Here is a 17,972-nt window from a genome sequence, read left to right as displayed (position 1 = left end):
AACAAACAGCTTCATCTGTAAAAATAAACAATAGTCATTACCACGTATTCCAAAAAGCACTATTGATCATCTTATTATGTAACCAGCAAAATTACCTCAATTAATACGCACACAGAGAAGAATATTACAATATTTAGATGCGTAATGCGTAAATGCGCATTTAAATTGATGCATCAGGTTCCTCCGCAGCCAGACAGAGCCGCTATCGTGTTGCGGATTTATGTGCAGATGAAGTGAACAGCTGGCTCGGATGCAAATGTTCTTTATGGATCCGTTTCGTTAGATACAGACTGGGTTTTTTTTTCATCCGCATCTTAAGTGAGGCGAGCAGACCGGACGTAGGCCTGCATTCCCAGCGCCTAATCCTTCTTTTACATTTTTAGTCATACTCCCATTAAACCAGTAATTAATGCGCGCATCCACACGGGAATTTCCTGGAAAAAAAGGCGGGGGGTGCAAAACATGCGCATCATGATGCACCCCCCCCCCACCACCACTCTCGTGCAAAAATGGGGATGAATAAATGTTTATAGCCATATAAAGGAGTCAAAATGAGAGTAGATGCGCAAGTCTGTTTATTTAAGAGTGAAGATATTAAATAAAACTAGCATAGAGAAATCCCTCTTAAGGCCCAAGAAGACCATATTTTATTAATTTTCCTCTCGCCTAAACACACATAAGGGGTCAAATGCAAACCAATATGGGGGAAAAATAAATAAAATGAGCATATTTGCCAAAAAAACAGCTTTGACCTGTGCGCTTTAATATTAGCTGCTGTTGAGATGAGGCACACGCACAAACAATATACCCCCTAAAATGCAAGTAAACGAGCCAGAAGCCCGTGCAGCAAACATCATGTATACATCTTCAAATCACGCCCCGCCTGCGCCGGAGAGGAGGGAAGAAAAAGAGGTGTAGCAGCGACGTCTGGAGAGGGGCATGATGGGTTTGGGTATATTCTCCTCTTACCTTCTTATACAAAGAGAAAGAAAAAAAAAATCAGTCAAGAGCCTCCTCTTTCTCACGCAGAAAGGTGCAGAGGAATGCCTGAAGTTCAGAGAAGGCTGGCGGGTATGAAATCTTTCGCCTCGGGGGCAAACAGACGGCTTCTTTTCATTTCAAGCGCTTATCGATTCGCCGTTGTCATCTTTGGCGACGCAGAAGGACACTTGAAAGAATTTCTGATGGGGCTGTGATGTGAGAAACGGGGTGACCTGCTCCGCTGATGCTCTCTCCTGATTCTTAACGAGCACATCAGCCCCGCCAGCTGAGTTGGACATTTCAACTTTTTTTTTTCCTCCTGCAGCTCCTGCATACTGGAGAGGACTTTTTAAACACTATTTTTTTCCAGGGCTTTTATGTATATCAGCGCGCATCCTTCCATGCATGCGAGCACTGCATCTGTAAAGAGATGATAGGCTGCCTGTGTCAGTCAGCCACACAGTATTGAAACCTGCGGGCCCTGAAGTAGTTTGGCTTCTTTTTAGAACTTTGATGAAAGTTTTAATTTGAAAGGATGATTTTTTTTTTTATCAGGAATCATTGCAGCTTTATAGTTAATAAGTGTCCTGCTAAGTAAACAGTCTTTTGTCAAATGATGCTTTTCCACAATCATCTTATTTTGAAATTTAGGCCTCCCACATTTCCACAGCACATACAGAATAAGGATTTCTGCAGCCTTTGCATTCTGCTAATGCCATAAGGAATAAATTAAATTACAGTCAAATCACAAGGGTGCAAAATCTGCGTTAAAGAAGCTCATCCTCACACCCTCTGATGTGAATCTATTTTCCCCCCATAGCATTCAGTTCCATAGCACTGGGAGGCTTGAGTAATGCACATGTTGAAGTGGTTCCATTATTCAGGGGTTCTCTTCGCCCTGAGAAACCAGCCTGATTTTCTTTCTTTATTTTTTTCTCTCTCTCTTCAGATTTAGCCTCAAACCACATGTGATTGTCGCCCTATGTTCTGTCTGGCCAAACCCTCTGTGGCTGTGTAATAAAATTTTAAGTTAAATTTCCAAAGCCACAAATCTTTAAACAAATCAGTTTATGCACTGCTAATATGTTAGATATAAAGTAATGGGCAGGAATGTAGTTTTATTGAAGGGTTGTGACAGTTCTAGGAGGGATAAATATGGAGAAGACAAGAGACAAAACATTAGATGAGACTTTCTCCTCTGAGGCAGAAATATCCTGTGTGTATTTCCATTTGTCAAGTATCACTCCAAGAACGTTATTAGTGAAAAAGCTGCCTGTAAATTAACCAAATTAAAAGGGTGGCTCTTTGATAGCTCTTGAGCTTGTTGAGCGGCTTTATGCCTGATCCTTACTATTCCAGCTCTGTCACAGTACCAAAGGGAGATGAGCTACACCAACGCTAAGCACTCCAACTCAGCAACATGGCTTGTGGTTTAGAACGTAATGCACGAGGCCAGTAAATGACTTACATGTTAGGCTACCCTCACTTCTCCCAGCTAACATGGTGTATATTTAAAAAGTACTCAGCTCTTCGTCTTTGTCTTCTTCTGTAATTATCCTATCCTCGGCTTCCAAAGAAAATGCTTAGCTGATGTCATCGTGGTTTTGGCCCCCCGACTGCTCTAATATTAATCCCATGCATGAAGCAGCTTCAAATGAATGAGGATTACTTTGAATTAAACTCTGGTCTGTGTTTTTATGTGAACACATTAACTCCTGTCATTGCTGGTCAGTCAGACGAGGCCGTCTCCGCTCCTCTTGACTTTGGACATGACATGGTTCTGGTCAAGCATGATTAAAAAATGTCCCTGAGACTATAGGACGCCATTCATTACACTGACAATCACAGACGGCACACAGCAGCTCTTTATGGCACACGGGGAAAGTAATAGTCGTTGCATGCATAAACACATGTGGCCTCTGCCTTAATCACAGGTGCGAGTGGGCCAATAAATTGCTCAAGCCGGTCTCTGATCAATTACATGAAAAATCAATGGGAAGCTGCCACTAACCTGCCTAAGGGGAAATCGGCCAAGAATGAAATTGGTGTGATAAAATGACTATGATGCCTCCCACCCCGTCGATAACATGTAAAGCAGTCCAGCTACATGCTAACTCTCCTGTCGGCAGACCCGAGGTGCACCCAAAGGTCACAACTGGAATCAGCTTAGCTCTAATTGGTCCACCGTGGCAGAGGAAGAGGGCACAAGGAGAGGAAAGTGAATGCAGCTGCATGGAAATACAGAAGGCTGATTTCAGACGCTGAAATATGGACGTGAGGTGTAAAACAAAACTGTAAAATGTACACAGGAAAAAAAAGATACCTGTGATTTATACTGTAAGCAGAGTGAAGGGAAAGAGGCCATGTTCACATAAATTAGCTTTGACATAATGTTTTCTCAGTTTGACACCACTTTTCAACACCAGACTCCACAGCTGGCTCAACACGAGTACAGACACATATTTTACCTTAGCATTTTAGCAAGATAGCATTTACTAATTACTTCTTCAGTTGATGCCAGCTTGTCCTCACCAGAAAAAAAACACACTGACATAGATGTGCGCCGTATTACTGATGTATGAATCCACACTTCTGCCAGTCTAACCAGTCTAGTCTTGTGAAATCATTGCATTATGCAATCTGTGCACATTGACAGGAATCGTCTACTTATTTAGTGAAAGTGTCACTTTATTCATGCACAGAAACACGAGTGAGCCAAAAGTAGAAGGAAAAGTCTGCAGATGCCTGGAAGGCCTAAACCTGCAACGGCTTTCTACCCATCTAATTTTGGTAAAATGCTTTGTGACTGATTTGACCGTCAATTCTATCTCATTCTCCACTTGCAGATGGGCTTAAGTATTAAAACACAAACAGTTAAAGGTGACAGGATAAGGTTGGATGTTGTCCCGCTGGCTGCTGCGAAAATTTTTTGTGTCAGTCTGCACAAAACAATACAATCAATCAAGTCAATATGTCACTGGGGGAAAAAACATGCTGTAGGCCCAAAGCACAATTCAAACAGTCCAGAATTCAGGCCCACTGGCACAAAAAAGAACAATTCATGTGACTGTAGACAAAACAGTTGATTCGCAGTTACTTGACTGTTCCATGTTATGGGATGAGACTGGGCTGTCCAGTCATTTGTCATCTACAGCCAAGAAAATGATGAAGTTAGCAAAGAAAAAAATCAAAAATACGAGAGTTCATCGACAGGCGGAACCTTTGCAGAAGTCAGTCAGTCAGTGCCCATCGTTAGACAGGTTCATTTCTGCCAGTGCATCTCTAAAGATGATGACGATGCATCTTTTCCATGCCTGATTATCATATGATCTATGAGTGTGAACCAGCTGATTTGCTCAGGATGTAAACAGAAAAAGTAGTGCAGGGATCTTTCCATGTTTCTACATCACAACAAATACTGAGAAGCCTAACAGCACACTACTTTACAGATTACATCTTCACATCAACAAACTAATGAAGGCACAATCAAGTCAGCCACAAATTAATAGACAAAATACAGATAGGAAATGTGGCTCAAAAAGGTGGAAGACAAAGGATGACAAAGATAAAAGATATAAAGACAGAGTGAGAGAAATAATGAGAGAGGAGGGAGGGAGGGAGGGGGGAGGAGGGGGGTACGACATGGCTAATCTGAAATCAGGATGCCAGACCCATGTCATGTGTTCTGATTAGTTCCAGTGTTTCATGCTCGTCTCTGCTTTTCACGGAGCCACATCGCCTGGCTGCACTGTACATGAGCGCACAGCGTTTTACCACAACACAGCGACCAAACCCCACGCTGTCACTACACCATCAGAGCGACACACGAGAACCTTTAGAGACGACGCGGGGTCAACATCCACTTATAATACTCCTGCCGGCATCATAGACTGCAACTTTTTTTTTTTTTTTTTTTAAACTGCACCGCAACCTTTGGACGACTGTGTGTATGATGTCACACAAAGACCTCAACAACTCTTTGGCCTTTTCCTTTCAATCTGCACTTCAGATTCATTAATCCGTTAGTGGGGGGAACATCACAGAAAAGGTGATGGAGGGAGGTAGATGTGTGTTTACTCATAACATATCCAGCATGAAGGGTTTTCTGTGTGTGTGTGTGTGTGTGCGTGTGTGTGTGATGGGGGTTTCTGTGCAAGGAGAGAAAGGAAGGCAGAGTGAGGCTGTGTGTGTGTGTGTGTGAATGAGGAGGGTGAGGTGGGGGTGTCTAATCCAGTCCCAGTGTGAAACTGTTGACATTTGTTCTTTTTTTCCCTTCATTATGTGACTGGGGCTGTTTTGTGCTGGATTAGCTACAAATCTCCCATGCAGCACATTCAGCATGCCACTAGTAGTTTAACTTCATTAATAATGGATGAAGAGATTGTAATCCAGGAGTAAGAGAGCATGCAAGAATACCAGACACACACACACACACACACACACTCACGCAGAAAGGGAGAGAGAGAGAGAGGGCACCCCTTTTATAAAACCAGTTTTTTCTGTGGTGGCGCTAACGTCACTGATACTACCGTCCAACATGTCATAGTGCATCACTACTGTTGTCTCGGGTTGTAATTTGCCTGAAAGGTAGGGGTGTGTAATCGAATACGTGTAGGGATGAATAAAAGGGGGAAGACTTCGGAAATCTCTGTGGTGCATATGCTAGTGTCTTCCATTGATTGTGTTTACTCAAGCTTCTCATTGCAGACTATTATAGTAGACCAGGGGACACACCCTGGCCTAACAGCAGGATAAGAGGGATTAAAGGTATACATATTCACCATTTCTGGCTCCACTGCCAGCTTTGATTTTTGCCAACACAATGGAGACGTGGCCTGAGGACACGTGTGGTGTGAAGATTAAAATTTGTGTCTATGCTTTCCTAAATTGGCAAAAGAAGTACCTGTTGCACAGGTGATGAGCCATACCACCAAATCCCACATATGTAGGTCATGGATAATGATAAATAATGATTTTTTTTTATTTATCATCCTGTAGCAAAGAAACCAAGTATTTATAATATCAAATATTTATTAAAAATGAATTGTAGATTCCTGAGTGAAAATCCAATTATACGCCCACCACCACCACCCCAGTTTGCCTCCTTACACAGACTTTTGTTGCTTATGATTGAGTGGCGCGTGTTCCGTATTTGGCACAAAAAGGCGTAAATAATAATACGCTTGTAGTTTCAAATGCATACTTATGCATACAGCATGTCATTAGAAGTTGTGTGTTGAGGATGGTGACACTTCATTCTGACTCGATGAAAGCCATGCACTACCTTTGCTTGTATTCTTTGTAGTTCTGGTGCAAAGACGTTTAAAACAAAGGGATTTAAAACAAGGATTTTCTATTGTCACTGCACTGCAACACTTTACTATCAGTTCACACCAGACTCATGAAAAAATGTTTGCCCACCAGGCTCTCATTTACCGGATTGATTGGTTTGTGGCAGTAGTAATAAATGGATGAATAGATGATATGATACAGAAAAACTTACACAAGGCAACAGGAGACGGCAGTAAAACCTTTGGAACCTCATGATGGTCTTCAGAACCTTCAGAAAAGCAACTGATCCTTTTATAGTATTATTTTTAAGTGAGAAAAGCACTCATTGAGTTTCATAAGGCGTCTGCACTCTTTGTGTAACTGATATGAGACATTTTACAGGACATGCAGAGACACCTGTATGGACCATCTCATTTGTATGTTTTTTTTTTTTTTTTTTTTTTTTTTTTTTACAAATGCTTTGTCTTAAATTTAAAGAAAATATATAATATACTCATGGTAAAAACCCACATAATGTGCTGAGGAAAACATCAAACGTCTTTGCTGCGACAGGTGGAGTAACAGTACATTCTGGCACAGTAGTAATAAACACAAAAACCACCTGTTTGTGCACTTCCTGTTTCAGTTGAACAGGGATCGTGTTTGTTCTTGTCGAGCTGCATGGCTCCAGGACGCCTCCTTTACCACTTAAAAGTATGATCCCTGCGTGGGGGGGATTTCAAAACAAGACAACTAATCAAAGGGTTTGCCTACTTATATTTAAAGATCAAAGCAGGCCTATAATTAGGACTGTATTGATCCCACAGGGCAAATATTGCTATTGAAAAGTGTGAACTCATCACACGGTGGCTCCCTTTATTCCTACCACACTTGTTCAAAGCTTTGAGCAAAAATGAGACTGAGTGGCCCAAGATTTGCTCCACATTCGATGCTACTGGGCAGGTTGTGGGTTTAACACTTTGCTCAAAGGCGCAGCAGCAGCTGCTGCTGAGGTGTAGCAACGAGCCGCCTCACCAACATGGAGCATCCAGTCCCAGCCTTCCTTCTGTAACCATCAGATCATGTAATTAGCTGCAGGCTGTTGGAGGCGTAGGGGATACCAGGCGGACAGCTTTGATATGTGAGGTGACACATTGCTGCAAATAAATGCTTAATGGGGCTAAGCTTAGGTGATGTCATAGTTCATTGTAATGGCAGTTGCCAGCCTCATAAATAATACTTAAGATTGTTTCCAACTACGTCTTCTGACTGACATGCCGGTTTGCTTCGGGGGCTGGTGCTGCTGACCCCTGGCATGCTGTGAATGTCACACAACAGTTTCCATTGTGATGGACACACACACACACAGAGTGCAGGAGATGGCTTACATGGCTGATGAATTTTCCAGCAGAAAAGGTGAAAAATTAGATTGACATTTTGTCATTATGAAAACTTGACACACATAACTGTATGTCATCGTCATGGCAACAGATTCACAAACATTGTTATGATAGAGGAAAAAATTCCAGCACGATCTATCTAAACCCCCACAGATGGCTTCATGGGAGAATGGGAGATGCAATTTATCTATTTAATTAATTAGTTGGAGTTGCCTGGATGTGGAAGGATACATTTATTTAAATGATTCTTTAACTTCACTTTCCTCCTTTTTGTAATTTAACTCTTACTGAATGTTCTCTGGTTGGTCAGTGTCCTGCTTCAGAACACCTAAGCTGTGGCTGCATTTAAACCTTTGCCACCCCCCCACCTCCACCCCCCCTACATTTTCCCCCATCACCTTTTCCCCATATAACACACTAATAAATCATAGAAGCTCCAGGAACTAGATGCCTCCATTTTTTTATCTTTCATCTCTAACACTTATAACCCTCCAAAATAATACACAGCAGAACAATAACTCATCACGTAAAAGGCCGACACGTCGGAGACGGCTGCTTCTATTTGATACATGTGCTAATGCTGAGTACAAAGTTACATCTGGTTCCCCCTGACTGGGAGGAAAGCTAGCCTGCTGACACTGAGGCTAGGCTAAGCTGCCGCTGGATAGCTCAGGCTTTCCGTGTCTTTTGAGGGCTGCAGTGCACGCGACGCGTCAGCCAAGGCCACATGAGCCCAGGAGCATTCCCCACTCTCTCTCTGTCTCTCTCTAATGTTTCAATTAATTGCAGGGCTGTCACGAACAGTGTTCAGCTAACAGGAAACACATTGGCATTGACGTTAAAGCCCTGAATGTTGATAGATGTAATTAGAAGGGGTTAAATCTGATTCCAGATTGCTTCGCACAACTGCACACTTTCGCGATGCCTCCTGAAATGAGGCATAGTGTTGCTGTTGTCACTGCTATTACAGAATTAGGTGTACACCTGCAAAGCTGGAGCATGATCGCACACTGATGGACATCTTGATGCACTCATTCAGGTTTTTTATAGCAAATCCAGCGGTCTGATGTGACCTTCTGCTCACAAGAAAGCTTCTTTAACCTTCGGGCTACTTCAGTGTTGGAATACTTTTGTAATGAAAAAGGGATGAGAGAGTTTATTATTTGGAGGAGGGGAAAAGTCCAGCGTAGTGTGAGAGACAAGAAAGCATGGGAGTGGAACCAAAGCCTTCATTATATGACTGATAAAGCCTGATGTGATGGATCACGCAAACACTGTGCATCCCTGGTGGTGCACATGACTTCATTTTGCATGTGTGGTGGGACAAACATTCACTTAACACTTTGGTTTCTCTCTCAGTCTCTCTCTCTCTCTCTCTCTCCGTCTCCCTGCTTTTGCTGCATATTCTCATTATGTAACTTTAGTAACAACACTTTCATTACCAAAGTGAGTCTGTGTATTTTTGGGTCACATTCCATTTCTGTGAGATTGTACTGCGTGCGAACATTTGAACTCGCCTCATATCTTGACACGCTTGGTTTAGACATTAAGAGTCAAAAATATATAAAAGGTTATTTAGGGAAAACACTGAAAGGTTGTGCAGCAGATGAATAAAACCTAAGAGGTTTTATCATGTGAAACTTCAAATGTTCATTAGAACAAAGGGTATAGAAAACTGCTTTAACAACGGAGGGTTATGAAAACAATAATTTTTTTACTATTTGATTACTCTTGAAGTCAGGTTTGAATAAATTCTTTTTTATAGAGTTATATTGTAAGAAACCATAAATTGTGCTGTACCAACTTTGGAAAACCGATTGATAGAAAAGACTGTTTTTGAAGGATAGACTATGTTTGCCCAGAAGATAAAATGTTTACAGGATTTGCTGCCATTGAATGGTGGGCTTCTGAAAAATGATTGATTGATATTTTCCAGTGGCCGGCAAGACATGAATTCAGCAGAGAGGTTGTAGGTCCATGATCCTTGCAAAGAGAACTGCAGATCCTCTGGTATGTTGAAGGCTTGGCCCTTGTAGACCAACTGAGTCTTAACCCCTTCTATGGTGCTCATGGGTATAATACACAGCATTCTGATCACTGGACCTGAAGGGCAGTTCAAATACCGTCAGGTCATCGGGGGCCCATATTAACAGAACCAAGGCTTTGTCACCAATCCCACTCAACTTCAAGGATCTTTACAGGAAACAAATCGATCAATTCCTGACTCTATAACTGAAAAAAGAAAAACGGCATGAAGGCATTTTTTGTGTAAGTTCCAGTACTCCGCCTGAGTCATAACTCAAAGAAAAAATGATATTAAATCTGGAATGACACTGAGATAAAAGAAAAAATGTAGGTGGTGCCATAAGGAACAGAAACTCATCACGATTCTCAGCTTTTTGAGACCGCAAACAAAAAAAGCTCAAAAGAAAATGTCTCTTTTTTTCCCTCCTTTGATAAACAGTAAGATTCGTACACCTGCTCCTCCATCTCCTGACACCCAATTAGGTATCTGTCCAATTAACTCGGCAAACACAGCACAGATCCCGATAGCTTTTGAACCACAGCAGCCAAATCAAACACTTAGGTGGAATCAAATCAGACTCTACAGTTCAATAATGTCTACTACATGAAAGTCATCTCTCAGCGGCTCTAATATCATTGGCTTCAGTACAAATGTCAGGTTGGAGACTGACTCCTGTCACCCTGTGTATAAAAGAAGCAGTTTTATTTTATATATATTAGGGATATCTTGCACCAACCATCTTCTTTTTATATAATGTCTTCATACACTGAACTTCCCACTATATTGTCTTCTAACACCACCTTCTTATGATGCTATAGTTTCATTGTGCCACAAGTAAAATAAGACAATGAGTTCTTGGGATGCACTATATAGGGGCACAGTAAAGGGCAGATAGCTATTGGTGTCTCAGAAGGTCACAGATGAGGCTTTCATGTCTTGCCATGTGCACGCCGTCCTGTTTCCTCCCCTGCTGAGACACAAAGTAGCCCTGTCCTGGCCACAAAGCAGGAACTCCGAAAGCAAAGGCGTCAGCTATGCAGCACCCAGCAGGAAGAGTGGAGCGGTGGAATAGAGTAGCGGGGTGGACGACTGACAGTGACACCTGTTCACTGTTCAGCTCAGACAAACGATTAACCATAGGCAATAGAAAGGAAGGACAGGTATGTGTGTTTACCTGAGTAACGATTATGATTTCTATACTGTTCTGTAGGAACTTTTTGGAAAATGCAAAGTATATTTTTTTAGCTGATATATTTACTGTTATAATCTGTCAGAGTAGAATAGCCCGATGAGGAACATGACAAGGAGACAGTAAGTAAAGAAAACACCTGGTTTACATAGCTGTGCATCCTCTTGTGGTCATGTAAAGAAGTTCATGTTGGCACAGGACCTGCTAAGAAAAGGTCTGAGTAACTGTCACATATGATCATTTATTAAACTCATGTGTTTCCCTATCACTGGGGGTCCATGAGACACTGATGCTATTTGACTCAGCTATCCAGCAGCGGTATAGGTATGAACAGCCCAGAGTAACAAAACACTGCAAAAAGCAGCATCGGTCAGCAGACTCCTCATGAGGAAGAGTCCAGTCTGTCCATTCATGTTCTGCCACTCAAACACTTCTCACACTCAACATCCTCTTCTTCCAAATCCACACCCACATTCATCCCAAAGCTCTTTTACAAGGTGAGAAGTGCCAGATCCAACAACAATTGAAAGCAGAGCTGGTGCATCAGCTGTAGCCATCCATCATACTTCGATCAATCACTGTCACCTGGCCCCGCGCCAACCTCACACCAGTCTGTCCGCCACACCCTCAGCATGCAGCCCCCTGGAATGCTGGGTAATGAGGGATGGCAAGTGTTTGTGTGTGTGTGTGTGTATGAGGGGGGGTATCCAGGCATCCAATTACAAGCCATGTTGGGAAGAAAGGAAAGATGTGTCATGTAAGGTTGTGTGAGTTTGTTTACGTTTGTGGTATTTCTCTTCTGCTTTCATCCGGAGGAACAGTGGGATGAACTTTGCAAACACTGTGAGGAACTCAGTAAGGAGCAGAGAGGTCACTTCAAGTTTACAGACAGGAAGAGTGGGATCACTGCTGATGTGTTAGGTGATAAGTAGTCATACTTCTGCTCATCTGTCAATCAAACAGTTCCCATGGATGTACTGACTTTATTTTGGTTTTACAGCTGTGTTAAAAAAGAAAATCCAAATAGGTTAATAAATACTATCCATAGTTAATCAGAGGGCTCCATACTGTTTACATTTTTACTATCTTGTAGTGCTTATATGACATATGAGTTTTGGCAAAGTCCTGATAAGCAAGTTTTGCCAGTTGGCAGCCATCTTGGCTAAACCCCCAGGCTGTTTAATTGGGGCTAACAAGACCAGAACTCTATGTAAGGATGTTGGGAGGGAGCCATGTGATTCCACTAGTCATGAGGACGTGAACATTACACAAATCAAACCAGCATTCAAATGATTTGAGTTACTTCTATTACACATTTGCACTGTTTCATGATTCCAACTTCATCTACTAGTGCTGTGATGGATAAATGACTCAATGTCTACACCTGAACTGTGCGTTTGCATCAGCCCAACAACACAATGTGCTTGATATGCATCCTGGTTGTGAGGCAGAAGATTTCCTTTTTGAAGGGACAGGATATGTGTCATACAACCACCAATCTGTGGAGACTTTTACTATAGGTTTCCATTCAGGATTGAATGGTATGTCTCTGGGTTTGGTATAGTTCAGAAAATGCACCTATAGTTTTCAAATCTACCGTGTAAAGTTAATATTTTTTGCAGAAGGAGTTGTCCAGAGAAAAGTTTTGTTTATTCGTTTATTTAACAGGGGCCATGTATAGAACAAGTCCTACACCTGATTTGGCTATAGAGCTAATTTGCATCTGTGGTCACCAAAGGCCAACATGGAATAGGGTATATAAGGATTTCAAGAAGGAAAAGACCATAAACAAAGGGATGGTACACAGGGTAGCTACACAAAGTAACTAAGATATTGGTGGAAGCACATTGCCCAAATACACAGGGAAGGATTAACCAGACAGGTGAAAGCAGTGATGGGCGGGGCAAGCAATGGAGGAAAAACTGGAGACAAACAAAGGAAATATGATTTTGATGATGTCACTGATTTATTAATCTTATTGGCAGTTCTTGTTTTGTAAGATTACAAGTTTGTCTTCCCAAACCGGGCACACAGACCTCGTAAGATTGCACAGATGTGTGCAGATGTTATATTTGTGTCTGACATGTTTATTTGCTGTGCTTGAACGTTGTGTATTTGTCGATTTGGCACTTTACCAATACTTATTCCAGGGATAGCCGATTTAATTCAGCTTGAACATCTAAGATTTGAGTCCTCAGACTAATAAGTATCTTATAAATGGGAGCAAATATCACATCATGCCTTGGAAGAGATGGAGATCTCACCATTAATCTGTGCTACAAACAGCAACTGTTGAAGGGGGCACCGTGAGGTATTAAGTGTAAATCCTCTTTCCTGAAAATTGTTCACAGCGTAAATGGAAATTCCATCAGAAAATTCAGCCTTATTTATTATTCATCGTCACCCCCCCTCGCTGATGCCTCACTGGAGGTGATGAAAAACGACGGCAGATACGCAAGTATATCATGTGGGACTCTAATATATCGCTATCAGGAGCAGTGAACTGGAAAAAAACAGGATTTAATATGGTATCTGGTCCTAAGTCCTTACTAATTCAATAACATTATGCCAAAGATTTATTAGGCTTCCCATTTCCCATAAACACATCTGCTTGCTTGAGTGTGATGCTGGTCGTGCTGAGGGATGTAAAAAGTGTTTCCAATCCAGAGTGAGGCAGATCACTCTGAGAGCACCATTTTAGAGAAAAAACTTCAGGATCCATACTTCAGTTTTCTGCTCTTGGACTACCTATGACATATTGTCATGTTCATTTTGTGGATAAAAGATTGAAACATTTGTCACTTCATGTACAAGGTAGATGGAGATGACTGACGCAGCTCTTGTTACGCCCATCTTAGTTTGTTTGAGGTCAATAATGTTTTTGTGTAATTGTTTGTAAGTCTGCACTGTCTGAGAAAGTGGACATCATCCTTGTGTGCCATATCTCATGAACATGCTCAGAAAAAGAAATGACCAAAAACGTCCTGAGCCTGAAGGGAATCTGCTATTTTTGTGGATTCGTACAACTCTGTAGAGATGACTGCTCAACTTGCGTGTAACTAAGGAGGAGATAAGGAAAAAATCCTTAGGTCACAAACTTACCAATCATCATGTGTACACATAATTTTGTTTTTTTTTTACTTTGAGCTAAACCTACAAAGTAATGAAAAATGAAAATTTCACCCCCTTTCAGATTTATAGATACTAAATGATCTTCCCTCCTGAAATGGACACATTAGTTTAGAAGAGAGACTGCTGCTGAGTGATCTGTCAAATCTCAACTGGAGGACTTCCAGTCCAGCACAGGGCAGATGTTGTCTGCTTTCCTTCAAGAAGCTTCATCTTCATCTTCTTTAAAAAAAAACATCATAAATCATAATTTAATGGCATAATTCACTTTGTCAAATCTTATTCTGGAATAAAAACACACCATTTTTTGGATTGCTGTTAACATATTTCTGCAAAGACCTGTTGTATCATCCTCACTCACCAATCAGACCAGAACTAACCTTATTACTGTGGAATGTGTCTTACTTGTACACACTGCAGCTTTCTGCTGTCTGTTCTGTGTGTCAGTATCATAATGTCTTACATCTCTGGAATCAAATTAAAATATATGTATATATATAATATCTCCTCCTCTAACCTTTACCCTGTCTACACAGAGTTTTAAAAGCAATTTGAGACTCACAGACACACATGTGGAAGCCTTTTCTGGAGCCCATTAATAAAAGTATAAAATGCCTTCCTACCAGTTTGATTTGTAGTTGCAGGGTTAACCCCTTAAATGTCTGTCTGTGGCTCTTGAGAATTTGAAACCTCAGCACTGAGTGATTGTTTCAATGTAAATGGGCCATGAAAGCCCCTCTATAACTTTTCTTTGGGGTCTTGTCATGCTTGATTATACTTCCCACCAGTGACTCTTGGTTTTCGAGTGGCCATTTGAAAGGTTTTTTTTATTCTTCAAATAAGCCGGTAAAATAACTAGTATACTCAAAAAGAGAGGAGGGAGAAAGGAGGGGGGGGGGCGGCAAGATGTATGTGTATGTGATGATGCATGTGCTTGTTGTGACAGCAGGGCTGCTGCTGCGCGCACAAACACATGGCTGTGGAGGTATAACTGAGGCCAGTGTGGTGTTGACACCACCAGCTGTCTCCAGGGTTGGAATAAAGATCTGACACCCGCAGCGGTCGGAGCGTAGACACCAGCTGGGCCTGGAGCCAGAGAAAATGTCTTTCACCTCCTCTATCAACACCGCCATTCTCTGTCTCCTTCACAACCACAGCTCGCTCTCTTTTACCTTCACTATGCTTTTCTTTTTATCTTTGCGTTAGACTTTATTCATCCAGCGTTTTTCCCCCTGCTCTCAGAAGCATCCCTCTTCCGCTTTAACCCGGGTTCCTCCATCAATCCCTCCCTCCCTCCCTCCCTACTTCCCCTCGTTCTTCCTCCTCCCACTTGCAAATCCTTTCCAGTGACACAACACTGATTTTCTGCCAACTTTTCTTCCCTCCTCCAGTCTCTGTGGCACAGTAGCTCTTGACTCTTGTGATGACTTCATACCGCCTCTCTTGGCTTGGGTGGCGGTCAACTCAAGCGGAGAATGAGGACTCTTGGGAGTCGCAAGTGCTGTCTGCTACAAGTGTTGCAGAAGATGCAACAGTAAGATAACATTATCAGGCACTTGTAGCACATTTAAATGTAAAGCCTCTGTATTTTTACACATGGAAGGAACCACAATACACCACTGCAGTGAAAGTTTTAAAAATGGTCGAAAAATCTCGCGCTTTGTCCAAAATCACCCCCTCATTCACTACCAACCTTTGGACTTATTGCTTTATTGGCAGCATCATAGCATCGCTGCTGTAGCGGGCTTATTATTTATTATGTGTGATGCATGACGGTAATGCTAATGCAGCAGTTTGTGGGGGGAATTCTGGATGCAACCATTGTTTTGGTGCAACAGTCTCAGCGGTCCATGCTGGTACTCACTAGGAAAATGCTCACTTTTTTTTTTTTTGATCCACCGATCTGTCTTCTATAGCCTTGATACCGACATCTGAGTATTGCCTGATACGGATCAGATTCCTGTGCAGATATTTCAAGTACCTGTTAAGAGATGCCCTCTTTGTCTCACTCCATGTTGTTGCCCTTTGTTGTGAGGCATGTCGATAATGTGTGCTGCGACGTTTCAGCACAGAATTGATGTGAAGGGATCTGCCCAATGGTGTGGCCCCACTACACTATACCTATCTAGCTCTTTATTAAAAGGAGGCACAGGCAGTTTTTATCTACTGACAATAAGATCCTTCCACATTCCTCAGGTATTGTGTGCTGTGTTCGCCTGCTCTGTAGGACACGATTGTTGCAACAACCCCATACTTAGCTATGACAATCCTGTAGCCAAACAGTCAGAGCCTTTCAGAAACATCCACCAGGTCTCTGTGCACGTACACATTCTTTATCAATCTGCACATTTCAGTTCTAGTTTTACTGCAGCAGTATTTCTAGAACAAACCCTACACCACCAAGCTTGTTACACCACCTACTTTGTGAATACCCCTTTCTATACACGTTGTGGTTCCAGACAGTTTATGGGAAACCATCAGCACTGGCAAACGTTACTGTGCTACAGTGCAGTTGTCTATTCTTGCTTGTATAGATGAGAAAGTGAAATGCATACAGTCTGTGAGTTGGGACACACTGTCAGACCATCTTACAGCCTTTAGTTTTTTATAAAATGGCATCCTGCCCCAGCTTATAGTCCCAACTCAGAGCTTAATGCTTCTCAACATTTCAGAAATCGCACGATTTGCACTTTGAAGACAGCATGAGATGGCTACACCATTATTTAAACTTAATATGTCAATCATTTCAGCCATGAGTCCTTCTGTGGGAGAGGTTCTGTGACCACAAGATATATCAGCCTCTGCCAGTGCATATTTACAGTATGTTCCAGCTTAGAAGTTTCCTCACTGTGTTCAGCACATCTGAACAAAGTCCAAGAACGTTACTGCAGACATTGTACACATACTTAAGAGTGAAATTGCATTAGAATAAATGATATACTCATGTAGCACAGACCAGCGACCATTAAATCATTTAATTTTGCACTAAAACCAGCAGATACTTACTTATGAGCTGAGTTATGTTGAATCATTGGCTAATGGTCGAGATTAGGTATCCACCATTAGCCATGATCGTAAAATGAACCCTGGATTATCTTCATGACTGCACTTTCTGGTTGTTTGTTGGAGAATGTGTGTGATTTCCACATATGAAGATTTATCAGGAGACAGACTCATTGAAGCCTCAACCATGAGGGGAAAGTGTAATTATACTGTACCTTGTTTAGAAATCCAAGACACAAGTTTGTTTGTTCACAATTCTTCATTCGATCTGTCACAGGGAACTTTGAAGACATTAAAAACTAAACACACTGTACAGCTGCTGAGGCGGAGCCATAAATCCGTGCAGAATGCTTTCAGATTTCATTTGGAGCGAAAACGCTGATGCGGTGGTAAACGAACGCAGACGAAAAGCTGGAGAAAAGAGTGAAATAATGATCACAGTCCTGACGTGGTTCTCAGACGGATTTTTGTGGTCTTCCAGCAGTGTTACAGAAGCAATTCCCAGTTTCGCCTCCTTTGCCCAAATGTTTTCCTTTTGCCGCTCTTACACTTTTATGGGGCTCGTATTCTATGGCTCGTGGGGGTGTTTAGTACCTTAAATTGGGGGCTGATGGAGAAGAAATAGCTGGAATGAACTGAATCCAAGTTGATCAGATCAGATAGAAGAGCAGTGCACGATGATGTAGCTTTAAGGTTATTTGGGTGGTGCACAAATCGTGAGAATGGAAAAAAAATGTCAGCTAAGAAAATTGGCCCTCGGAGAGTATTATGAGTCTCAGTCTAAATAGTGGGCTGCAGTCATAAAGTCAGTACCTCACTGGTTATGCAAATCATTTTAGAACCTTTTGACCTGCTTGGCTTTTATACGAATGAGGGGGAAGATTCTTTGGTTTAAGCCTCTTAGTGACAGGAACTCTGGGCCTCAGGCCAGCAGTTATGACTGATGGAGAGGGTTGTCTCCTCAGCTGCCCCT

This window comes from Parambassis ranga, chromosome 10 (genome assembly GCF_900634625.1).
Source record: "Parambassis ranga chromosome 10, fParRan2.1, whole genome shotgun sequence".
In the NCBI taxonomy this organism is placed as follows: domain Eukaryota; kingdom Metazoa; phylum Chordata; class Actinopteri; family Ambassidae; genus Parambassis; species Parambassis ranga.
This window is presented reverse-complemented; position numbering follows the sequence as displayed.